At 39.3% G+C, this 23853-nt stretch overlaps 1 long non-coding RNA gene and 1 pseudogene across 2 annotated transcripts; one reads left to right on the plus strand and one right to left on the minus strand.

Annotated features, from left to right (window-relative positions):
* Positions 1-444: 444 nt before the first annotated feature.
* Positions 445-12259, minus strand: LOC124244498 (uncharacterized). Of its 2 annotated transcripts, XR_006890034.1 has the most exons (4): positions 11921-12258; positions 6487-6785; positions 5321-5680; positions 445-628 (listed from the first exon to the last, which is right to left on the minus strand). It is a non-coding gene; the product is annotated as an uncharacterized LOC124244498 (long non-coding RNA). The 2 variants fall into 2 exon arrangements; XR_006890033.1 differs by lacking the exon at positions 445-628 and having other exon boundaries at positions 4906-5680; positions 11921-12259.
* Positions 12260-16903: 4644 nt separating this feature from the next.
* LOC124244604 (cilia- and flagella-associated protein 53-like) lies at positions 16904-18206 on the plus strand (annotated as a pseudogene).
* Positions 18207-23853: the final 5647 nt, after the last annotated feature.

Here is a 23853-nt window from a genome sequence, read left to right on the forward strand (position 1 = left end):
AAGCTCCATTGAAACCTGTCCAATATGGGTGATGTTGCTGGTATTTGACATACCAGTGACATAGCTTTCAGCATCACAGCAGCACACAGTCAGTACAGTATGACAACCGACAGAAGGGTGGTAAGGTTCCCTGACTGGGAAAAGAACCCAGGCCCTGGTGGTGAGAATGCTGAATATTAACCACTAGATCACCATGGCTGGCTTATGTAATAAATAAATTTTAACACATATCTAGAAAACATACTCATAACATATACATAAAAAGCACATTTATAAATATGTATATATTATTCAATGAACAAAAAAGAACCCAGTAGAGGTGTGACCTAAATTCATTCCCTAACTCAGAAAATAACTCAAAACGTATGTTCCACTAATGGTAGATCAGTAGCTTAAATTTTACAGAGGATACGCCAATTGCATGAGTTTTACACAATCTCTTGGTTGTAAAGTACACATTTTTTATTCGTTTTTTGGTCCTCAAAGAATGGGAGGAAAGATGCAACAGCTTTAAGAGATCGTTTGGGTTCATAGCAGATGCATGCATGGTTGGTGTTAATCCTTGTTTAGAACTGGGCGCAGTCCAGAGGCATCAGCGTTCTCTCCAAACATTCCTTCAGTGTTCTCTCTGGAAAATCAAGTTACGTTATATTAACACACAAATAAAATTTTCGATGAGTTGGCCAAATGAATGGATTTGTTAGACTTTATTTAACCTGTTTCTTCTTTCTATTCATTTCAGAATATTTCCTTCTTTAATAGTCTTTTATGTGGCTGCTCATTATCTATCTTGATTATTAGCCAGATTACTTTTTAAAGCCAACTAGAATCTGTTTTCAATTTTTGTTTTAGAATGGTCAACCACAGCATTCCCAGAATTTGGCCTGAAGTTTTCAATTAGGTTGCAATGACTTTTTCAATTGAAAATATTGTTGTTCTTTCTGGCTGTATATTTAACAAGAAAGGAAAAACAACTTTCTCCTTGCTTTGATAGTCTTCCACCAAATAATAAAAACCTGACCCAAAACACGAAAGTAAATAAGTTCATTGAAATGGTGGGAAGTAAGACACACAATGAAAATGAAGTGGCACTGAAAATTTTGACAATAAATTAATTTAGCACTTTTTTTTTTAAGAAATCTAACATGATCAAAGCAAACAAAGTCTGGCTTGTGGTATTTAAAAATAACATTTGTTCTAACTTTAGAGTTTGATTATTATAAAAAAATTATTGACTTTGACTTTTGTAATGTTTTCATTCAAAAGAACACCAATTTTACATCAGTCTCATTTCCAATTTCTATTGAAAAATAATTTAACAAAAGCATGAGGAGAAAATCATTTTTATGGGGTAAATCAATAGAAAAAGACATAGGTTCATGGGCTCACTGGACTACTTTATTTCTAATGCTGAAGCTATGGAGATGTATTCTCTTTGATTTTCCACATCCTATCATCTGAATAACTGGGTGGTATAGGAATAGATGTACCGAGTAGGAGTTGAGCAAACAATACTCAAGCATTAATCAATGTGACTAAATGTTCTTCAAGGAAGCCCTGACATACTTAGTGAATGCTTAGGGTTTTATTTACTCTGATTGAAAACTAAAGCTTCATTGGGGGAACACATTTGCCACAAACTTAGAATACCACCAGTATTCAGCGAAAAAAAATAAAGGCATCAGATGAAAATAACAAAAGCAGAAACAACAGCAGCATGAAAATTACTAATGCATATGTTGTAGGTATTAACTGCCAGGAGCTATAAAGAGATACCACATTCCAATCATTTCTCTGTTATTGGCAATTTTTTTCCCTCATGATTTTCTAATGAAGATGCTGCTAATCCATCTAATCATTGATTTGGAGAGTACAGAGAAAAAATACCAATTATTTTGCTCCATCATATGTATTATTGTATATCATAAATACGTATTTTAGTACATCTTTAATAAATTCAACAGCAATCACTTATTATTAACTATGTGCCAAGCACTCTGCTTTATGTGAATTTTTTTCCATTTAATCTTCATAACAATCTTAAGAGATAAGCATTGTGTTTATCTCCATCAATAGATGACGAACCTGAGTTTCAGTGAGCTCAACTGACTTGTCTAAGGTCCCACTGTCAATAAGCATCTATTGATGGTGTTGTGTTAGTCACGCTATCACCTCTCATTCAGTTCTCCTGAGCAGCCACATCTCTCACCCTAGCAGCGAAAATAGAGATGACTTCCTTTCAGCCTTATTTCTGGATATCAAATAATGGCCAGACTTGCAACCACTTGTTCTATGGAAGAAAAGCTGAATAATGAGCAATAGAAGTCAAACCAATAGAGTCACAGACCAATTACAAATATAAATTGTACCCAAGTGATTACAAATATAATTATGAATTTGGACAAACGCTTACCTTTTACAGTCCAGACAGAATCAATTTTACCATCCAAAATATACCAAATGTGATAGTAGAATCACTGGCTAACAAAGATACAGAAAAACTGGAAACTAACATGCTTTGTTGTTAAGCAGACAAAAGGATTCATTTTCTGAGAGCAAATGAATGCAAATATTATCTTTGCCAGACAGATATGTTATCCACAACTGCCTTGTCCCTTCCCTATACAAAAACATTGTGATCAACACTTCATCTAAGAGCATTAAAAGTCTTACTGGAGAATGTTGCCTCCTTCTCTGAGTAAATTTCCTGGCCCAACTTCAGCACTAAATTCTGTAAAAAGTGGAGTTGAAGTCAATGGCCCTGGGGTGTCATACGCTAAAGATGCTTCTCAGCAGTAAAAATCGTTCCTCCTCAAATACAGGGAAGATTGTTCATGGCCACATATTTACAAGTATACTTTTTTCTTCCCCTCTTTCCCATCTTCCACTAACTACAATCCTTCTACAGCCCTTTTTGGTGAAAGTAGCAGAGTAAACGTAATAGTATGTTAATTTCTCCAAAGCTCATAGGCTCACCTCTAAAAGGCATCCCTTTGGGCTCACAACTCTGTCTTTATGAAAGGAATAAAATAGAAATATATGTATCAAAATGAAAAGTGAGACTAACTATAGCAACATGATTTAGTTGTTCAATAAAACTTCGCTCAGGAAAGAAAAGACTGTAGGCCAACAAATATTATTTTCTTCAAGATATTCATCCAAGACAATAGTTTGATTACTTGGGCAAAGGGTTGTCTTGTCAAATAATAGTTTATCCATCAAATCTTCCCTTAAGACACTCACCTTACTCTGTTCACCAATCCTAAACTATTATGTCAGAAGTTTGCCCAGTCTCCATCATCTCTCCATCTTGAAACATTTGCCCAGAACTCAACACCCTAGAAACATCCATTCAGACTTCCCTCTCGTGAGAAACTGCTGAGATCTGTCAAGGTGGCATTCTATCTCACAGCAGTGACTTCTAATCTATTCAGCTTTGCTTTATTAAATGGTTGTTTTGTAATATTTTGGGGAATTCAATAAAGGAAGGCCAATATGGTACAGAGATCTGGAATCTTCCAAGTATAATGATCAAGAACTCAAGCTGTTTTTAATTTAATCCATTTTACAAGCATCTTTGCTTTTCAAGACTTCACGGAACAGAATTAGATGGTTCTGTCACAATCAAAGGATATGGAAATTTCACAGAGAGAATATCAAGGTTACTTAACATAGACATAGATTGTGAGTGTAGATCAAAAACACTTTTCAGTGGTTGGTTTTAAAGAGTCAGCAGTTTTTTCAGTGCAAAAGGAGTGCAGAAAACAGAATTTCATACTTTTCAATTTGTGTGTGCATTTCTCACAAATTAAATCCAGACTTGTTTCCTAAAGCAACATTTGGAAGATATTTTTTAAATAGGCCAGTGACTAATTATTTGTCCACTTAAACAAATAAGTAGTTTAGAGAAGGTAATCCCTTTTATCTTGTTATTGTAAAAATCAATTCCAAAACTAAAAAAGGAAAAGTTGACTTAAATTCATAAAAGTAAAAAAGCTTAAGAGAATTAAGCTCCAGGGCTCTAAATAAACATTTGTTAAAAACTTCAATTTCAATGATCTCTATTTTCATGAGGTATTGTCACTTTACCATTTAAAAAGAAAACTTTAAACCAGCTGTAAAATAAAACAGATGTGATAATAATTGTCTGTTTGAATACATAGTATAAATATCTTTTCACTGTAAATGAATTAATCTCTCTGATAACGATACATATCATCTATGTTAATTGATGCTGTACTGACATATTATTTGATTGAACATTTTTCAATATTGGTCCCTTTTTCACTCTTAGTAGGAAGTGATAATGTTGGGAGTCTTACCTGGCTTCATGGACAAATAAGTTAGCCTTTTACAAAAGGTAGGAAGAACTATTGACATGAAGATATTTCCACTTTTTCTTGGAAAAATCCTCAGGATAGGAATTACAAAGACCTACCTCATTGGACCAGATGGGAGGGGGAAAAAAACTGAAGAAAATAAAATGCACAGATTAAGTTGTCAATGATTTAGCCTGTCACAGAGCCATTCTGTGGAATATTGGAAGGTAACAGAGCACTTCTCCTCAGCTGTTCTCTTTTTAGATAAGAGAAGAGACTAAAGGGTCATTGAAAATGAAAAGCTTAACAGGGCCAGCCCAGTGGTGCAGGAGTTAAGTTCTCACTTTCTGCTTCAGCAGCCCGGGGCTCTTGGGTTTGGATCCCAGGTGCGGACATGGCACCGCTTATCCAGCCATGCTGTGGCAGGGGTCCCACATATAAAATAGAGGGAGATGGGCACGGGTGTAGCTCAGGGTCAGTCTTCCTCAGCAAAGAGGAGGACTGGCAGCAGATGTTAGCTCAGGCCTAATCTTCCTCAAAACAAATAAATAAATAAAAAGCTTAATAAATGCAAGGAAATCTTAGCCTTAAAATAAATGGGTTTTGTGCTAACAAAACATGAGCTTTATCATCAGAAGCTATGAAACCATTCCACGAAGAATATTGATACAACAAATAGAAAGAAAAACCACGCAAGTTTTCAGCAGAGGTATGACGTAATTAGCAACTCTGCTGTGGAGGTTACTGAAAATAGCGATCTCAATTTTCCTAGTTGTTTTCCATTATTTAGACATATGGAGAAGAATAACAACAGAGATCATTCAAAGTTACAATCAACTTAATTTAGTTTAATGAAATCTTTTAGAAGTTACATTTTGATAGGGAACTCCTGGTATAATGGCTATGGGTGCCACGTGGTACCTCTTCATGAAGCAGTACTGAGACCTGGGAGAGTAGAGAGCCTCTCAGCCTCTGGGGGCAAGGTTGTATGTCTTAGTTACCTTTGCGGCCTTGGTGCTCAGCTCAGCATCTGACACTTAGGAGCCAATCATCTTTTGATCTGTGAAGGGAGTGTTCTTGAGGAGGTTGAAGGACCTGGGTTTCTCCGATTACAGATGTCAATACTATACAATTGTTTTACTTAATAACTTATCTTAGAGAAGGAACTAGGAGCACGTGCCAACATTTCTTCAGCAGCAGGGTTGGAATGGTTACGGAATCAGGGGGCTCGAGTTCAGACTCCGTCTCCAGTGCTCACTCGCTGTGTGACTCTGGGCAGGTTACAACCTTCTTTAGAGCGGCTCTCCTTGCTGGGACATGGAGATAAGAGGAGCAGCTGCCTCAGAGGACTGCTGTGAGAACTAAAGAGGTAATCCACGCAGAGAGGTTAGTGTGGTTGCCTGGCCCATAAAGGGCATTCAACAAATATTACTTATCACTATTACTCATACCCTAAAAAAAAAGATCATAAAACCTTTTGATAGCTCACTGTGTTAATGTTTCTAGTTGCTGTAACAAATTACTACAAACTTGGCAGCTTAAAACAACAGAAACACAATCTCTCACAGTGTCGAAGGCCAGAAGTCCAAAATCTGTATCACTGGGCTGGAATCAAGGTGTTGGTAGGGCTGCGGTCCCTCAGAGGCTCTGGTGGGGAATCCTGTCCATTCCTTGCCCCTTCCAGCTTCTGGATGATGCCAGTATTGCTTGGCTTGCGGCTGCATTGGTCCAAACTCTGCCTCTGTGGTCACTTTGTCTCCTGCTCTTCTGTGTGTTTGTGTCAATGTCCCTTTGCCTCCCTTTTATCAGGATACTCCTGATTGCATTTAAGGCCCACTCTGATAATCTCATTTTCAAGAATCTTAAATTTAATCACATTTGCAAAAAAATTTTTTGCTATATAAGGTAATCTTCACAAGTTCCAGAGATTAAGACCTGGCTATCTTTTGAGGAATGATTATGCAGCCTACCACATTGAAAAAACGAGACGATTTTCTTCTCCAGCTGCATATTATGGGCTTAGTTTCTCTCTCTCTCTCTCTCTCACACACACATACACACACTTTCTCTCTCTTCCTTTCTCCTCTTCCTCCAACCCCTCTCCCATTTACTTAACTATATATAGGTCAAGTGGCTTGATCAAATACAGGGTTTTTCTCTTACTTACCTGGAAGACTGAGGTAGGCAGCTGCCAGTTCCTGTTGAGGGGCTCACTCGGGTCAGGATCTGCATCTCTGTGAGGCTCTATGATTCTTTTGGATTTTCTAGTGTGACTGTTGCCTCATGGTCATAAAATGGCTGTTGCACAACCAGGCATTCAGGATAGGAAGAAGAGAGCCAGCCCTGATGGTCTAGTGGTTAAAATTCAGCACTCCCACTTCAGTGGCCCAAGTTTATTTCCTGGTTGCAGAACCACACCACTTGTCTGTCAGTTGCCTTGCTGTGGTGGCAGCTCACGCAGAAGAACTAGAAAGACGTAAAACTAGGATATACCACTTTGGACTGGGGCTTTGGGGAGGAAAAACACAAAGAGGAAGATTGGCAACAGATGTTAGCTCAGGGTGAATCTTTACCTGCAGAAACAGAAGATAATAAGAAAGAATGTTTCCAACTGCTTCTGTGTGTTTATCGGTAAACCAAAACTTTCCCTGAAAACTCTCAGGAGGCATGTTTTTATGTTCTATTGGCCAGAAGTGTGTCTTCCATCACTAGATGCAAGGGAGGCTGGGAAAAGCAAAATGTAGCTTTTCTAGCATGGGTAGTAGAAGACATCCAGATAGCAGATGAGAGATGACGGCTGCGTAAGCCAACCAACAGGGCCTATGAGAGAGGGAGGGTGGATCGGGCAGAGGAGGAAAGAGAAGCAGAGGCAGAACACCCACTGAGTATCTTCTAGGAGTAGCTCCACACGGTTCCTGCTTTCATCTTCACAACAGTCCTTTGAGATTGGTATTAGTATTTCCATCTCGTAGAGAAGAAAACTGAGGTTCAGAAAATTTTAAAAACACACTCTGGAACACAGAGTTAATAAATGATAAAGACAGGAATAAAACTCAACTGTGTCTAAATCCAGACGCCACACTCTTTCATTCTGGAATTACCAGACCAATTCGATCATCTGCAGTTGACTTATTCCCTAGCAGCCACTCTTCTTTAAAAGCTATTTTATTTTACCAGTGTTGACCCAAACTCAGAGCACTTCACCAAAATCATAAATCACTCCTGGCTGTGGTTCTGGCCACAGCTGAAATGCTCCAGTTCCATCACAAATGTGTCATGAGATGTGGGGCCTGGTCAACACATTGCAAGAGGCACTTGAAATGGGAACGTGGCCCAATAAGCCTGAGACCGTGTCCTCACCACAGAGGCTGGGCTTCCTGGGCTTCCTGTGGCACATATAGTGCTCTTCACCAGGACCCACTGGTTCAATTGTATTTGTTAGTGACAAGCGCTAACAGGAATGCAGCTCAAGGTTTGCAGCTGACATTTGGAGTTAAATCAGCTTTGTGTCTCCAAAGCTGCCCTTACAGACATGAGTTTCCAAATATATTGCTGAGAGAGTTTCGCAGAGAAGAAATTCCACTGGGGGAGGTTGAGTTCTTGAAGAAAGGCAAATCCTTTGTGAGCAGTGTCTACAAATGTAGGGAAATTTAGATAAGAAAAAATATGATTCAAAAATCTGCCCCCAAACTAAAACAACTATTTTTGATGCTGTGAATTGCATCTCCTTCTACCGTATCTCCTTCCACTTGAACTAATCTAGAGCTTCCTGTCCCTCTTGGGTTTGCATCATTTAAATTCATCAGTTTATGTGTGTTTTATGAAAGCAGTAGAGAAAATCAAAATTTCAGTCCACACAACAAAACACACTGTACAAGACAAAACAAGGTTTATATTGACATTTCGTTCTGATAAAGTGTCATGATTGTAGTAACACAAATTAACTGATATCAAGATTCTAAAAATGAATTCATTCTCTTGCAGTTAAAGAATGTTCTATACAGTGAAGATAAAAAATAAGATTTCATAATTTGCATATTCTTGGGGTAGATAGGGATTACTGACTTTATTCATCCATGAAAATAAACACTGGCTCATCTACCTAAGGCACTGGAGGAACAGGTAAGCATTGGTGAGGCAGGAATGGGGATACCAACCCCTGGAAGACTGGGCCTGGTGCCGCAGCATAGTGGTTAAATCCAGTGTGTTCTGCTTCGGAGGCCCAGGTTCATGGGATTGGATCCCAGGCTCAGACCTACACCACTCATCAAGCCATGCTGTGGCGGTGACCCACCTACAAAATAGAGGAAGACTGGTTCAGATGTTAGTTCAGGGCTACTCTTTGTCAAGCAAAGATTAAAGAGGAAGATCAGCAACAGATGTTAGCTCAGAGTGAATCTTCCTCACCAAAACAAAAAAGAGGAAAATTGAAGAAAAAAGAACAGTCTACTTTTCAGCTTGTTTGGAACACAGTTGGATTTGGAACCAGTTTCTGCATCACTCAAAGCCAATGACCTTGGCTCACCAGACCCCATGCTCACACTTGACTACTTGCTTTGATTCCTGGCCAGCAAGAGTGGTCCCTAAGGCACTAAATGCCAGCACAGCCACCACCATAGACCCCATGTGTAACACCAATGGTCAGGAAGAGAAAGTTAAACCTAAACTGGCCTTATTGGATTTGTGGAGCTTCTGGAGAGGCTGGGTAATGCAATCTGGAAATGCAAGGAAGTTATTCCCATGGTGGGGGAACTTGGACCAATGCAAAACAGATGACAAAAAAGCCAGCAGGTAAATTGCTCACCCTTCTTCTTCGCCTATTGACAGTTCTGATGCACAATACGTGTATGCAACTTTTCTAAAGTTGTTCCGCAAGATGAACAACCAGTTGTGTGTATTACAAAGCTAGGACCAGCCTGGTAAAGCACCCACTGTCCTTCACTCTGGGTTTCCTGGGACTGCAATCCCAGTAAAGTATTATCTGTAAGTTTTTGCCTCAGGCTTCAATTTCTGAAGAACTCACGTTAGGATAGAGAGAGTGACAATAATCATAACTGCTCCCGGAAATAGTCTGTAAGGCAGTGGTGGCAGAGCTTGGGTGCTAGGCATTGATGAAGCTTAAAGATCAAGGAAATGGGCCTGGTAGGATCCAAGAATGGTCACTAGGTCTAAGTCAGAGCCAGTATGAAGTAGAGAAGCTAAACTCCTACGGAAATGGAAGTGGAAATGGGAATCACACTTTCCCATGCCCAACTATAATAGAAGGTCAAAGAGAGAAGGGCAGTTTTCCTGTGAGGCTGTACTTCATCTAACCTCTCAGATCACAGTGAGGTTCTCTGAACAGGGACACGTCATTAGAGGTAAGAGCCAACTGAGTTTTCAGTACAAATCGGTGGAAGGTAGAAAGAAGATAGGACAAATGCGAAAAAGAATTTCCTCCCAAATCTTTATGCCTGGGCATCCTAACAACAGGCTCCCCAAAGGAGTTAGGAAGAGTCCAAGCTTTAGTAAACATGTGAGTTCAAGAGAAACTGCCTGAGGAATAGTGGAAATTGCCCCAAGATGGCAGCATTACTCATTTCAGCAAACCTTTATCGGTTCTTACCCTGCACAAGTTCAACAATAAGGTGTGTTACAAAGCGAGAGTATCTTTTAAGTACACTGTATGACAGACTTTAGGGGTTTTACAAAAAAAAGAATAGGAACAAGTTCCTATCCTTAAGGATCTTAAAATCCAACCTATAAGAGGCTGGCCCGTGGCTGAGTGGTTAAGTTTGTGCGCTCCGCTTCTGCAGCCCAGAGTTTCACTGGTTCGGATCCTGGGGCTGACCCAGCACCGCTCATCAGGCCATGCTGAGGCTGCGTCCCACGCAGCACAACTAGAATATACAACTATGTACTGGGGGCCTTTGGAGAGAAGAAGAAGAGGAAGAAGAAAAAGAAAAGATTGGCAGCAGATGTTAGCTCAGGTGCCAATCTTTAAAAAAAAAAAATCCAACCTATGGGTACTATGAAACAAACGTTTTTTTGAAAGAAGGAGAATTTATTCTGAGCATCTGTTTTCCCTGTGAATTTGGATTCCCGCTCTTTCCAAAGCAATGGTCAGGGTAAAAAATGTGTAACGTGTTTACCACCTAATCAATCGATTCTGCAAAAACATAAAAAGGAGCAAATGAATGGCATGCCTTCCTCATTAAAAATCAATTCCAGCTTATGAAACTCGGAGTTAATACTGCATTCCTGATTGTTACAGATCCAAGAAAAGGTCGATTTCTTCACTTTCTCTTTGTCTAGGTTCTACCGTACAGGAAAATCTGTGTTATTCATCTCTCCCTGGGGGGCCCTTCATCTACCAGACCACAGCATTTACAGCCCTCCGAACGCGTCAACATGTTGGATGGGATACCTACCAGTAGGCGGTAATTTTATTTTACACTTGATGGGCCTGTTGACAGAAATGGTACAGGACTTCAAAGAATTAAAAGCACAGACAGACGGTTAGGAATTTATAAACAAACTGTTGGTGGTATAAAAAGAAAACAGGTAAGAGTTCTTGGAGGATTCCTCTCCCTCTTTTTCTTCCTGTCTTTATTCCACTTTCCATTGCCGCTGTGTTTAAAATGCTGTCTTGCTATTAGTTTTTAATGAAACCAGTCTGTTTATCATATTTGATGGCAGACTCGGTTGTTTGCAACTCAAAGTTATGTTATTTTTTCCTCAAACGGATTCAACTGGCGGGCTCTGCAGATTCCTTCGCACAAAAATGACACCATGACACCAAAGTTCTAGCGGCAAGAAGTAAATCCTACACCTCAGCAATTCTGCCAGCAAGATAAAGCATTGCCAACTGATTTTTCTTTTCCTTAAGGAAAAAAGCAGAAAGGATAGGATAAAAAGCCTCGACGAGAAAACATGCTCACATATCATAACAGAGCTATGGGCTTTAGAAGTTTCTATGATTCTAAATGCTTGGTTGAAGCTAAGCAGCCTCCTCAGAGCTATCACTTGCCACAATTTCAGAAGATCTTGGACACTGGGAGAAGACTTGATTAGCATGACTAACTCTCATAGCCCCCAAGCTTCAGACATGAGCAACAGAGAGGAGCCAAGCAGACACTGGATAAATAATAAATAATGAGAAACATGTTGCAACATTCACTTTTAAATCATATTTCCAATTTTTTCTTACATCCACAAATTTCTAGTAAAATGAAGTTATGCAGTTTCATTAAATTATCTAGATGTCTTTAAGAAAAAAGGAAAACAATGTTAGTATAATTTCAAATGTCTCCTTCACAGCAGACACAAACATGCTGAAGTCTGTCTGTTGTATAAAGATGGCCCCTTGTTCCCGCTGTCCAGTCGACCTACGGAACCATTTCTTCTCTTCCCTTTACCACCAAACTTCTCAAAAGAGTTTACCCTTTTTTGTATTTTCCCTACTCCTTTCTCGTAATAATTTTTCTGCCTCCATGAATTTATTTAACCGTTTATCGAAGTCCAACGGCCTCTTTCCAAATGATCTCCTCAAACGTTTTGAAAGATCTGTTACTCCTGTTCCAATCATCCTTGTTTGTAGGCTCCTAAGACATCACACTCACCTGAAATCCTATTAAACTTGATCATCTCGTCGGTTTCTTGTAAATGGAAGCATCTCCAGAAGGTTCCTAGGACTTCAGCCTTTTTCTCTCTCAGAGTGTCTCATCTCCCATGGCTGCAAATACAGACCACTTTTACATCCATCTGTTAGATTTTACTTATTTAAAAAGCAGACCTACTTGTCATTTTGCTAAGTTAAATCACCGTATAGATGTATGATGGCACTTCAAAAAACTCCCCTTTGTCCAAACCTGTTCCTTCTCTTAGTTATCTTCCCCCCAAAATCAGGATTACAATACAAGAGTTGTCATTGGCTTTTCCTTCTTTTGAACTTCTAACATCCAATCAATTGCTCAGTTCTCTCACTTCTATGTGTGCAATTACACCCTTATCTAAGCCACAGCTTTTACTGCCATGCTGAAGATCAAGTTCCCATTACCTCTGTTCTAGACCATTCTAGCAGACATTTATCCTGTCCTTCCCCATCCTTCCATTCATCCTTTCCCTGTCAGTCATTTTCCTAGCATATAATTCCAATCCTGTCACTACGAACTCAAAAGATCTACTCTTTGTCCGTTTCCTACAGAATAAAGATCAGTGTCTAGTTTAGCATTAAGGTCCTTCATAATTAGGGTGTTACAGGCTTTATAACCCTAAAAAATCCTCTGTAGAATGCGTTGTTTCAGCAGCCTAAAAGGACTCATCACAGAAAAGGACCCCCCCCCAAAAAAACCCAAAAAACCCAAAAACAAAACAGAAAGAATAAGTTGTTTTTGTCTTTTTAAGTAGGAGGGCGAAACAATTTTTTAACAATGATTGTATTGCCATCTACTGGAATGATTAGGGCACAACAGTTGAAGCAAATTTTTCTTTCAAAAGTGTGAAAGGTTTGGCTTCAATTTTCAAAAATTCTATCTAAATACAACTTTTAATGTCTAATCTAATAGAAAATGTTAGAGTTGTGTGAAAGAATTATCTTTAATTTAAAAGCACACAAAATGACAGTTAACAAATTGGCATGACTTTTGCTTATAAGAAGCTGGAAGCATTCCCGCTTTCTCACTGAGACCATCCCTGTGATCTCAAGAAGGAAATGACTGGCTTTCTGGAAAAGTAAAGTGTCTTGCAAGGTGACTCTCAGAAAATAACATCTTCTGATGCCACCCAACAATTCACATCTTCCTCAACCTTTGAGACTCAAAAGTAGAATTACCTTCTCCGAGGAAGGCTTCCCAAACCAAGTCTCACCCTTCCTGAATTTGCAGGACTTGCTATTTGCATATACCCTTCCCTTGGGAGATACAGCACGGTCCTGTGTTGGCCTCTCAGTCGTGGTTAAAAATCTGGTGTCTAACGTCCAGCCGCCTATTTCAAAATGTGAATTTGCCACTTACTAGCTGTTATTTAGTGTTTTTGTGATCAGCTTCCTTCTCTGTCAAATGGACATAACAATATTTCCTTCGCAGGGTTGTTAGGAAGATGAAGTTAGCAAAAACTGTAAATCACTCAAAACAGCACCTGCCGTGTAGTAAGCACTTAACAATTGTTAGCTAGTATCAAGCAGGTTGTCACAGACATGATTATTGTGTAACAATAATCTCAAAAGGGAGCAGTGAGACCCACAGATAATAAGCTTACAACAAATGTTATTAAATGACATATTTTTATTAGCTATTTTTAAGTAGATTTTTTGAAGGATAATTTACATACTATAAAAGTCATCAGTTTTAATGGTTCAGTTTGATGAGTTTTGACAGCAATTGAATAACCACAACCACAATTAAGATAAAGAAAATTTCCATCACTCTAACATGTCCTATGTACTTTTTCACATGTCCCTTATTCCCACCTCCAACATACTCACTACTGTGTATGTTAGCTATAGGATTTTTGTACATAAACTTTCAACAATTTGATTACATTCCGTTCTATTCCTAGTTTGTTGAGCTCTCTTTACATAAGGTATGCTGAATTTTGCCTAATGCCTTTTTCTACATCTATTGATTTTATACTTTTCGAATTTTTAGTAACTCAGTATAGGAATTACACTGATTCATTTTCAAATGTTAAACCACATTGTGTTGTTGTCATGAGCTTCATCTGGTCATAACGAATTTTTTTCCTCCCACTGAATTCAATTTATTAAAATTTTGTTAAGTGCTTTTGACTCTCTTTTTATGAGGGATATTATTCTGGAGTTTCCTTTTTTAGAAATACGTCAACTCATAAAATGAGTTGGGAAATTGTCCTATTCTTAAATTTTCTGGAAGAGCTTATATATAATTTTATAATGTTCTTCCATAAATGTTTGATTGAATTCACAAGTGAAGCCATCTGCATCTGGAGTTTCCTGTGTAGGAAGATCTTAAATGATAAATTTAGTTTCTCTAAATAAGTGTTTTTCTTAAATGTGCTTTGGTAGTTGGTGTTTTTTAGGAATTGGTCCATTTCACTTAAGTTACTGAATTTATTGGCATAAAGCTTTTTAAAACATTCCCTTATCCTTGGGGCTAGCCCCATGGCGGAGTGGTTGGGTTCTTGTGCTCCGCTTTGGTGGCCCAGGGTTTCACCAGTTCAGATCCTCAGTGCAGACATGGCATGGCTCATCAAACCATGCTGAGGTGGCGTCCCACATGCCACCACTAGAAGGACCCACAACTAAAAATATACAACTACATACCTGGGGGCTTTGGGGAGAAAAAGCAAAAATTTTTTAAAAACTTAAAAAAAAATTAAAAAAAACCCAAAACATTCCCTTATCCTTTTAATGCCTATAGGATCTGTAGTGATGTGTCTTTTATTATTACTGATATTGGTAATTTACATCTCTCTCTTCCTCTTTTTTTAATTGATCAATCTGGCTAAGTTTCTAATTTTTATCCTGTTCAAAGAATCGTCTTTGTGTTGATTAATTTTCTCTCTTGCTTATTAATTTTCTATTTCATTGACTTTTCCCTTCATCCCTCAAGGATATTTTCATTGAACGTAGAATTCTGGATTGGCAGCTATTCTCTTTGAGCACTCTTTAAATGTTGTGCAACTAAATTTCGGCTTCCATAGTTCCTGATGAGAAATCCACAGTAATTTGAATCATTGTTCTCCTACAAGTAATGTACCATTGTTTTTCTGGCTGCTTACAAATGTTTTCTTCGCCTTTAATGTTCAGGAGTTTGATTATTATGTGTTTGGAGTTTGATTTCTTTGGGTTTATTCTGTTTGGGCTTTACTCAGCTTCTTAAATTTGTAAGTTTATATCTTTGATCATACTGGGGAAGTTTTCAGTCACTATTTCTTTACATATTTTTTTTTCAGCACCATACTCTGTCTCTTTGTCTCCTGAGACCCCAATAACATGAATATTAGACCTTTTGTGTAGTGCAAATGGTCTCCAAGGTGCTGTTTTTCATTCAAACTTTTTTCTTTATTGTTCAGATTGGATAATTTCTATTTATCTATATTCATGTTTATTGACTCTTTCTTCTATCATCTCCAGTCTACTAATGAGTGTATTCAGTGAGATTTTTTGTATAATTTTGGATACTATATTTTACAGTTCTAAAATTTTCACTTGATTCTTCTTTGTGCTTTCTCTTTCTCTCCTGATACTTTCTATTTTAATATTTGTTTCAGGGGCCAGCCCAGCGGTGCAGCGGTTAAGTGCGCAGGTTCTGCTTCGGCGGCCCAGGGTTCACTGGTTTGGATTCCGGGTGCCAACATAGCAACACTCAGCAAGCCATGCTGTGGTAGGCATCCCACATATAAAGTAGAGGAAGATGGGCACAAGTGTTAGCTCAGGGCCAGTCTTCCTCAGCAAAAAGAGGAGGATTGGCAGCAGATGTTAGCTCAGGGCTAATCTTCCTCAAAAAAAAAAAATTGTTTCAGGAGTGTTCATAAGTGTTCATTTAAGCATTTTTATAATAGACACTTTAAAGACTTTGTCAGATAATTCCGTGCAGGAGAAAAAAGTTTTAACTTACAATAGAATTCAGAAGTTTGACTCTTACATGGGATTGACATTTTAGTTATTCAATGAAACTATTCTGGTAAAAAATAAAAGAGACTAGAGAATATTGTTATTATCTGAGAATGACCAATATGAGACCTGTCCTAGATTTCATTTAGAGGTGGGAATGTTTTTTTACATGTCCTATAAACTTCTGGTAATTTTACATATCAATCACATATACATGATTCATCATTCATCTCTTTCCCTATTATATTTTATCCCTCCCTAACTGCTCTGATCCAATTTTTGTTGAAATTTTTATAGTAACATTTCCAAAAGAGGTACCTGGATAGTTTACTTGTTAAGTCCCTGTATGTCTAAAAATGCCTCGCACACACACACAATTCATAGATAATTTCTTGAGAACAGGATTCTATGATCACATCACTTTTCACTCAAAAGTACACAACGTTGTTTCACTGTCTTCTATCTTGCTATGTTATAGATAAGACTAATACTGTTATCAGTCTTTTCTTTGTAACCCAGTTTCTCTGTCTGGAAACTTAATAAGGATGACTTTTAATCCTACAGGCCCATTAACTACCCTAGGATGTGGCCAGGATTGTTTTTTTCCCATTAAATTCTTCCAGCACTCAGATGGTCTTTATCGTCTAAGAAGTGTTCATTCAATTCATGGGGATTTCTTTTATTAGTTCTTTGATTTTTGTTATTTCTGTTTTTTCTTTCTCTCCTTCTGAAAGCTTAATTATTTAGAATCATTGATTTCACGCAAGTTTACCTTGCATGTCTCTTTTTACTTCTAATTTCCATTTCTTTTCTTTTTCTTTTCTATTCTGGTATGATTCCTTAAGCTGGCATTTTGGGTCATTGCTGCCTCAATATTTAGCAGTGTCTATGCTATTTTTTTAGTGATACTTTTTTTGCCTTAAATTTATTTTTATTTTTTTTTTTAGTTTTCTCCATTTCTGCCAGAATCCAAAATTCAGCTTGATGAGAGCCATCCATCCTAGTTGTTTAGATGGATGGCTCTCTTTCAGTGCACCAACGCTTATTAAACATACAGCATTCCATCAACATTCGTGAAAGATGAAATAAGCTATGTGAACTTTTAGCATTGGAAGAAAATGAGTATTTTACTGAAATGCAGTTGAAAGAACAACACAGTTAAGGATAAGAAAAAGAATGAGAGAGAAAATCAGATTATTAAAAGAGAAGAAAGAAAAATAGAGACAAAATTTTGTGACTGGAAAGCTAGACAACAATTCAGGGAGTGCTGTGAGGAGCTCCGCGTTGAGCTGCTTGCATTCATCAGAAAGTGTGTGAGGAACAGAAAGCACAGACAGAACTTAGAGAGGAACTGAAGAGGCAGAAACTGGTGAAAGAAGAGACACTCTAGAACTTCCAGAGGAAGACCGATGAGCCAAGGAAAAGCGAGAAGCCCAAGAGGCGAGGAGTCAGAAAGAGCCAGTGCAGAACACACACCTGGGATAGGTTGCCTAGGTCACCAACATCAAAGCACAAAGGCCGGTGGTCCAGTGGCTGAGGGAAGAGGCGGCTCAGCTTGTGGCAGATGACAACACAAGGCTAAACTTGAGAAGGAAAAGGATAAGCTGAAGAAACAGAAGACAAAGCAAGAAATTAGAACCCTTTTGCAAAAAACCCTCCAACAGAAGGTAAAGCATATTCAGCAGGAATACAAAACAGAGCAAGACTTGAACTTGAAGCTCGTGCAAAGGGTCCTTCGAGACTTACAGGAAGAGGCTGATAAAAAAGAAGCAAAAAGGAAGACATGGGAAGAAAACAGAAGATATCTCATGAGTATGTGACACAGCAATGTAAGGAAGAGAAAGCTCAGGAGAAAGAAGTGGGCAAAATAATAGAAGAGGAGAAGGAAAAGAAGTTGGCTGAGAAAGACAGGGAGCTGAAATTTGAAAAGAAGGCGCGGAAACAGTGCTTGTGAATGAGGTCACGTGTAAAGAAAAATTCAAGAAATGTTGCAAGAAAAGCAAAAGAACAGGAAGAATGTGCTATGAAACAGGATCACACAAATGAAGGTCCTAAAGAACTTGGCAGTGAAGAAGAGAACTTCGTAAGACGCTGCGTTTAGCCCAGAAGTACAGGAGACAATTGCAATGCAAATATCCCACCAGCAGAAGGCCCATGAAGAGAAAGGAGAGCACTGAGAGTCTGAAGCAGAGATAGCAGCAAACAAGATTGGCCAGAACAAGGGCCAGGAGATCTGGACCACTCATCAGGTGTCATCCAGAAACATGCATCCCACACGGACAGCATGCCTTAATAAACTTCCAGTAGTTTCATAAACCGCAAAACTTTTTTCTCAGTTGTTTAATATATTTGACGCCAATATAAAAGTATGTTCCTCAAAAAAAAAAAATCCAGTGTTATACATAGCCTCTTCAATTGTATCACCCCCTCTTGCAGACCCACAAGCAAGCCAGCATATTATTATTATCAGGAGGGAGATCTCTTAGAACAGACAGATCCATCTCCTGGGCAATTATAAGTTGGCAGACAGAAAAAAATATATACTTCACCACCCTAGGAGTCTGGTGACAATAGGCTAACCTGCTGTGATCCTAGAATTCACGGGTAGGGAGAGAAGCCACCAGATCCTGGGGCTTCTTCCAGATCTCAAGGCAAAGAAAGTTAGCACCTGAAGGGTACAGTTTGGCTCAGCAAGTCAGGAGGTGTCAACTGTGGATCAGGGCAGCCCCTATCAGAGGCACTGAGGAGACAGGTCTGGGCAGCTGGCTGACCTCCTCAAGCATCTGCAGAATCATTAGATTTTGCCTCTGGCTTCTCCAGACATCCTAGTCTTTTCTCAGGTCAGGGTCGTTTCAGCTCCTCTGTCCCAGGGCCTTACAAGGAAATTCACTTGGCTGCTCCCATGCTGTCCCCAGGAGCACTTGGTCTTTGCTTTGCAGGTGGGACCTCCTCCTCATCCTGAAGTTGGCTAAGATTTTCCTCCCTCCTCCTGCCCTAGACTTATACAAGCCAACTTTTCAAGGGCCCAAAGGGGACTTTGAGAGGAGAAAGGGGTCAAGCATCTGTGCTGAGCCTACCATCTTCTCAGAATCCTTGGAAAACTGTTAGATTTTTGTTATAATTGTTAAGCAGTTTTACGTCTTTCCTGTACATTATAAGTTCTTTGAGAATAGAAACTTTTAAAATTCTCTTATCCCTACTCTCCTTATCACACTGTTTGGTTTATATTTGAAAGTCGGTAACTATCTTCTGCTCCCAGAATTCACATTAGATCATCTTTACAGACAATTCCAAGTCACACCTCTAGATGGGGCACGTGATGTATTTCTCCTTCCTGAGGAAAGCAAGCGAGGATTCCAGTAGCTGGTTTGGAGACTTTCGTACCTGATTTTTTATTGCTTTTCCTTTGGGAAGAATCTACCTCATTTGAAAGAGGTGGGTAAAAAAATCTCACTTTAAGCCTTAAGAAATTGCTTCTGGGGGTGAGAAAGAGAATGAGTAACTTCCTATCCCTGTATCTCACAGTATTAGCAAAGTGAAATGTTTATTTCAGAAAGTGAAAAGAACAGATGTCAGGGAAAAAAAAAAATGTGCCAAAAAAAGATAAGTTCTTCTGCCAGGAGTTTATCGTCTGGGGTTTTGATTTAAAATTGCACTCAGACACTATTTGTTAAACGCCATTTAAAAAAAAGTCAGCCCCCATCCCACCTCCTCCAAGGGCTGGAAAACTTACTTGTGATGCTTCATTGACCTTGGCTGTCCATCTTGGCCCGCTGAAATGAGCACGTTATTTTCCCTGAAAGTAAATGCCTGAAACTCTTTTTATAGATGCTAATACATCAGATGAAACTGCTCTCTGTGACCACTATTTAAGTGTTAAGGGTCAAAGTTCATATTCACTTTGTTAAAAAGTGTAATCTGGTATCTTGCTCAATCTGGCATGATGTTGGTTCATCTTCAATGCTACTTTTGGAAGAAGGTAGAAGGATGAACCCAAGGGGAATTCTTCTTAATCAGTTTTAAAATTTGCCTTCATCTGACCTTGAAGAGAAAGCCAGAGAACTTAAATGCATCTTTCATTTTGGAGGAAAAAGATATAATGACTCAGGTTAATACCTGTATGCTTTGGGTCATTGAACCAAATAAATGACATTTCATTTTTAAAAGAAGTAACTCGTGAGACACACACTGACCTATAGGCAGGAGTGATTTCCACCTGGTATATTTCTGGTCAACCAGGCTTTACCACCACAAAGGTTGGCCATGGACTTTTCCACAGTGGTCTACAGCCTGGACTTATCCAGAACGTGGAATCACATTCACTGGTAATGACACTAGTTAGGAAGTCACAATAATATGGCCAGTTTAAGTAAGCATTTTTGGTTGACTAGGCAAGGAGGAGACACTGTTGCCTCCAGAACTCCCACTGTGTGGTGGCCCAGGGATGTGCCTTTTCTTGGGAAACGGAGGAGGACTGGTGGCCATGTTTGAGATCCTTAGCTTATGGAAAGAGCCCTGGAAACTGCCAGAATTGTGTTTCATTCATTCATCTCAAAGAAGCTTCTTGGACAGGGTCAGAAGCAGCTAGACCTACTCAACAAAGACGTAAAAAGGCAAAACTTTTAAGGCTCAGGCAGCAAAGTATGGCATGGAATATGGGGCTGTCTACGTGTCCCGATCATCAGGGCCGTACACTGACAATCTGATAGGAACATCTGGAGGAGTCGGGACACAGGGGTCATCCTAGGTCACTGGCAAGGAAGCTGGCTCTTTTCCCTAATTAGCTTTTTGCGAAGCAGCTGCTATGCACAAGCAAGAGAGGAAAATAGAGCAGATGCATGCAGTGTCCTGATAATGGCCTAATTATGTTCTGCGTATAATCTTTGCCAATTCCTGACAAGAAGCATCCTTCTTCCCTAAGTTAATAGACAAAATAATACACTATTTGTTGAGAACATAACTGCAATAATCTTTTGGCATGTATTATCTCAATTAATCTTAACAGTAATCCCAGGGAGTGTTAATATGACTATCCCCATTCTATAGACGAGGAAACTGAGGTCCAGGGAAGATAAATATCTAAGGTCTCACAGGTAATAAGAGGTAGAATTAGGATTTGAACTCAAGCAGTTTGATCCCAAAGCCTATGGCTGCATGCACTATAATTGACTGTTTCTGACAGCAAAATCCCCCATTTATGTAAATGGCTGCTGGATGGACGTGTTGCGCTTATTATCTCAGACAGAAAAAAGAAATGTACATATTACGGAAGCAAAGGTGTAAGTAGCACAGGGAACGAGGTGATTAATTCTGGGGTTAGGCCCCTCATCTAGGACATACCGGCAGGAGATTAAGAAATGAGTGAGATGTTTGTTAGAGAAATAGAACTGGGAAAAGGAGTCCAGGCAGAAGGGACACACGTGCAAAGGTCGGACAGCACTGCGTAGCATGACGGGTTGGTGGAAGTGGAAGCAGATTAGGTTAGCTGGAGTGTCAGCCACAGTGAGGAAATGAAGCTGGCCAGGTGGACAAGAGTCAGATCTGACCAGCTGGGGCCCTTGGTAGAATGTGTCTTCCGGGGTTTGGAGGTTTGGAAGTTTCATCCTGTGGATGATGTCAAGTCACCAAAAGATTGTAGGCATGCGATGTGTGTGTGAGGATGGTGGGAACCTAAATAGGTTGGCGTAGCAAGTGTAAGAAACAGAAAATACATACCTCCTGTATTATTTTGCACAGTAGGGTCACTCCAGTTCATTTTGACATTAAATGGTTAAGGCCATCTCAGAGGAACTCAACAGCCAGGGGGCATTAAATGGAATGCAGAAGTTCCATTTAAAAGCCTCACGTTTCCCTCCAAGGTAGTAAACATAGAAATGGATGCTTTGTTCTTACTGTCCTGCTACTACATTCTTTCCTCTACCTGATTTCCAGTAATTTAGAACATCTCGGTTGTCCTTTTTTTCAAACTGCTTCTCAGTGATGCAATCAAAGTACATTTCTCAGTATTTACATGTGCAATTCACGGTTTCAATAGAGTTGACTTTCCTGGTGCAAGTGAGTTGATGACCTTGGAAACCCTCACACTGATTCTAAACAGGGAGCTGAAGTCTCTTCACCACTAACAGGTCAATTTTGTTTGTTTCACACTAACAAATATATATGTACATATACATACATATACACAGACATATATATACAATTCATTTCTTTTTTTTTTTTTTTGGTGAGGAAGATTGGTTCTAAACTAACATCTGTGCCAATCTTCCTCTATTTTGCATGTGGGACACTGCTAGAGCATGGCTTAATGAGCAGTGTGTAGATCCACGCCCAGGATCCGAACCCATGAACCCTGGGCCACTGAAGCCAAGCACGCAAGCTTAATCACTATGCCACAAGGCCAGCCGCTCATTTCATTTTTAAACTTTATTCTTGCACGTTAAACGAATATATTATCCTAGCGTTTTGATACTGTGTTTATGAGTTAGCAATCTCTAATAGAATGGTTATAAGGTTTAAATGACATAGCATATAAGATATCTAACACTACCTGCCCCAAAGCAGGCCCTTGCTCATCACTCCCCCTTCCTCACCTCAGCAGATTAGAAAGGGGCATAAGGAATTCCCTACTGCAGTTGTCTGAACAATGTCAGGCAAAGGATGGAAGTCCACCTCCATCTGTCTCAGATGAAAAGGGACTGTTGGCTTTTGTAATAGGGAAGTCAGAAGTGGCTGGATCCAAGACCTCAGTTGGAGGAGATATATTCGATTTCTCCTTCTCGTTCCCCACCCCCTCCGTTTTTCTTCCTTCCTTCCTTCTTCTACGTTGGCTCAATGCTCAGGAGACTTCTCCCCAGAAATGACAAAGACAGCTGCCAGCAGCTCTAGACTTAAACTTTACCAGCTACGCCATCTCCAAAGGGGAGAAGCTACGTCTTTCCAGTAGCTTCGACAAGAATGTCCCAAGAGGCTGGCATGACCTAAAAGCCATGAAACTCCTGAGAATCATTAGAAAATTATTTTCACAATCTCTCTGTGTTTGACACGGGTGCATTGTGCCTAGAATACTGCATGGAATTCTGGTAAATTAAATAAGGAAAAAGAAATAAACAGGCAAATGTTCAAAAAAAAGCAGTTACTCTGACCAAAGGTGTGAAAAGGACTCCATATTGGGTCATAAAATAAAGATTAGATTCCAGCCTAGAAAAATGGGGCTTCAAGCTTGCACATAGTAAGCCTTTCTGTAGGAGAATAAATTAGAAAATCTAGTGACCAGTGTCCTTATGAAGAGAGAGAGACAGAGACACACAGAGGGAAAGAAACTCATGTGAAGACAGAGGCAGAATCTGGAGTGATGCCACTACAAGCCGAGAAACTCCAAGAATTGCTGGCAATCACCAGAAGCCAGGAAAGAGGCACAGAACAGGTTCTCCCTCATAGCCTCCGGAAGTAAGAGAGAAAAATTTTCTGTTGTTAAAGCAACCCATCGTGTGGAAATTTGTTATAGCAGCCTCGGGAAACCAGTGCAGATGGCAATATAATGCAATGGAATGAAATTTAATTCTAGGCAAAAGACCTTAGTTTAGTTCCATCTACCCTCTTACAACCCATGCAGAAGGCCAGTTATCATGCCGAGAGCTTTACTCTTCTTATCTGTAAAATGGGGATAATATTTCTCCTCCAATTGAGAGGATTATATACAAATTAAATCAAATGTCCTTGAACTATACTAGGTATTCCAAAGTGTGTTCAGCGAAACTTGAGGGTCTTTAAAGATGGTGTCTATAGTGAAGTAAGTTTGGAAAATCCTACATGTATGACTTTTCTCCAGGAGACTCACAACACAGGTTATTACATAAAAGGCAAAAAAAGACTTGTATTTTGGAGCCTACTTAGTCTTATTTAACTGTCTTCTCCAAATTCATTTGACTGTGAAATATTTCCATCAAGGACCTCCAATCAATA

This window comes from Equus quagga, chromosome 9 (assembly GCF_021613505.1).
Source record: "Equus quagga isolate Etosha38 chromosome 9, UCLA_HA_Equagga_1.0, whole genome shotgun sequence".
Lineage (NCBI taxonomy): Eukaryota > Metazoa > Chordata > Mammalia > Perissodactyla > Equidae > Equus > Equus quagga.